Source organism: Canis lupus, chromosome 8, assembly GCF_003254725.2.
Source record: "Canis lupus dingo isolate Sandy chromosome 8, ASM325472v2, whole genome shotgun sequence".
NCBI lineage: Eukaryota > Metazoa > Chordata > Mammalia > Carnivora > Canidae > Canis > Canis lupus.
The window spans coordinates 24,736,247-24,738,957 of record NC_064250.1 but is presented as its reverse complement, the minus strand read 5'-3'; the positions used below and the strand labels follow the sequence as shown (position 1 = coordinate 24,738,957).

The 2,711-nt window shown below is 52.2% G+C and overlaps 1 pseudogene; it reads left to right on the top strand.

The window, feature by feature from the left end:
- Positions 1-715: 715 nt before the first annotated feature.
- Positions 716-2,478, top strand: LOC112657579 (pyruvate kinase PKM-like; annotated as a pseudogene).
- Positions 2,479-2,711: the final 233 nt, after the last annotated feature.

Here is a 2,711-nt window from a genome sequence, read left to right as displayed (position 1 = left end):
CCACTTGATGAACTTACTTGCATGCTTGTTGAAACACATAATGTTGGGCTACAATGCATTCTGTCCATGGGAAGCATTTATTCCAGTATAAGAAATAACTCTTCTGCTTACAATTTTTGAGATAATAGTTAGATTGCCACATGTCTATTTTCCCATGTATTGGAAAAAATCCTCCTAGGAGAAAAGTTCAATAAAACTTGCTCATCGCAGTAAAATAAATAAATAAATAAATAAATAAATAAATAAATAAATAAATCCTTGGCTTTGTTTATTTTTTGTAGATAAGAGAAATGAAACCTATCTAAGTTATCAACAACAGAAGTGCTAGATGACAAGTTGAGAACAAAACTGTAATAAATCTGTGTCATAGGGTGGCATTTATCTGAGAGTTTTAAAGATTCTAAAGTACAAACACATGTGCCTCCTGGACATGGACTCCCCATCCATCACGGCCCGGGACACTGGCATCATCTGGACCATTGGACCAGCTTCCCGATCGGTGGAGACGTTGAAGGAGATGATTAAGTGACGGGCACTGGGTGTTATTCTGTATGTTAGTAAATTGAACACCAATAAAAAAAAAAAAAAAAAAAAAACTGAGAACTGATTTCCTCAGAGAAAAAAACTGTCCTGCTGACCTAAATCTAGCTCATTAGGAGTAAAATAAAAATTGGCTTTAGTAAGTTAGATTGAGAAAAAAAAAAAAAAAAAGTTTGGAATGAATGTGGCTCGCCTGAGCTTCTCTCATGGGGAGCACGAGTACCACGCAGAGCCCATCAAGAAGGTGCGCGCAGCCACAGAGAGCTTCGCTTCTGACCCCATCCTCTACCGGCCAGTGGCTGTGGCCCTGGACACCAAAGGCCCTGAGATCTGAACCGACCTCATCAAAGGCAGCGGGACTGCAGAGGTAGAGCTGAAGAAAGGAGCCACTCTCAAGATCACCCTGGACAATGCCTACATGGAAAAATGTGGCGAGGACATCCTGTGGCTGGACTACAAGAACATCTGCAAGGTGGTGGAAGTGGGCAGCAAGGTCTACGTGGACGATGGGCTTATTTCTCTGCAGGTGAAGCAGAAAGGTGCTGACTTCCTGGTGACGGAGGTGGAGAAGGGCGGCTCCCTGGGGAGCAAGAAGGGTGTGAACCTCCCCGGGGCTGCTGTGGACCTGCCTGCTGTGTCGGAGGAGGACATCCAGGATCTGAAATTCGGGGTGCAGCAGGACGTACGTAGGGTGTTCGCGTCTTTCATCCGCAAGGCGGCTGATGTCCATGAGGTCAGGAAGGTCCTGGGAGAGAGAGGGAAGAACATCAAGATAATCAGCAAAATTGAGAATCATGAGGGAGTTCGGAGGTTTGATGAGATCCTGGAAGCCAGCGATGGCATCGTGGTGGCTCGAGGCGATCTAGGCATTGAGATCCCTGCAGAGAAGGTCTTCCTTGCCCAGAAGATGATGATTGGGCGGTGCAACCGAGCGGGCAAGCCGGTCATCTGTGCGCACAGATGCTGGAGAGCAAGATCAGGAGAGCCCGTCCCACCGGGCTGAGGGCAGTGATGTGGCCAGTGCAGTGCTGGATGGACTGACTGCGTCATGCCGTCTGGAGAGACCGCCGACGGGGATTACCCCTGGAGGCGGTTCGCAGGCAGCACCTGATTGCCCGTGAGGCAGAGGCCGCCATCTACCACTTGGCAATTATTTGAGAGACTCCGCTGCCTGGCGCCCATCACCAGTGACCCCGCAGAAGCCGCCGCCCTGGCGCCCTGGAGGCCTCCTGCAAGTGATGCAGCAGGGCCGTAATCGTGCTCACCGAGTGTGGCAGGTCTGCTCACCAGGTGGCTAGACACCGCCCCCGCGCCCCCATCATTGCTGGACCTGGAACCCCCAGACTGCTCGCCAGGCCCACCTGTACCGCGGCATCTCCCTGTGGTGTGTAAGGACCCAGTGCAGGAGGCCTGGGCTGAGGACGGGACCTCCGGGTGAGCTTGGCCATGAATGTTGGCAAGGCCCAAGGCTTCTTCAAGAAGGGAGATGTGGTCATTGTGCTGACCGGGTGGCACCCTGGCTCCGGCTTCACCAATACCATGCGTGTGATGCCTGTGCCCTGGCGGCCGACAGTCCTTCCTCCAGCCCCTGCCCCACCCCCTTTCCCAACCCATCCATTAGGTCAGCAATGCTTGTAGTGCTCACTCGGGGGTTGTCACGTGGCACTGGTGGGCTGGGATGCCAGGGAAGATGAATGCCTCTGTAAAACATGACTTTTTTAGGACCCTGTTCGGTGCAGGTGGCCCAGAGCTGGGCTGCACATCAGGTGACCTCACCCCAGCAACCAACGAGGGAAGGGTGCAAGACTGGAAGCCCCAGAGCTTTAACACGGAGGGCAACAGCTCCTGCTTCTCCTCCTCTGTGTACTCCATTCGGTTCCTGTAGAAAATGGATAAGCAGAGAACTCCCAGCCCTGGCCGGGTCTAGAGACAACCGGCAAGAATCGCAGCCCAGGGCAGTGGTTCCAGTTACACTGGCTCAGGCCCTTACTTGCTTCTCCATCCCCCTGTGTCCCCCACTCCCACCTGCCCTTCTGTTCCTATGCTCAGCTGTTGCTGCAGGCAAGCACACCACCCTCCATTTCCCCCACTCCTGCAGCTGCCTCCAGGCCTGTTGCTATAGAGCCTACCTATGTGTCAATAAACAACAGTTGAAGCAAAAATAAATAAAT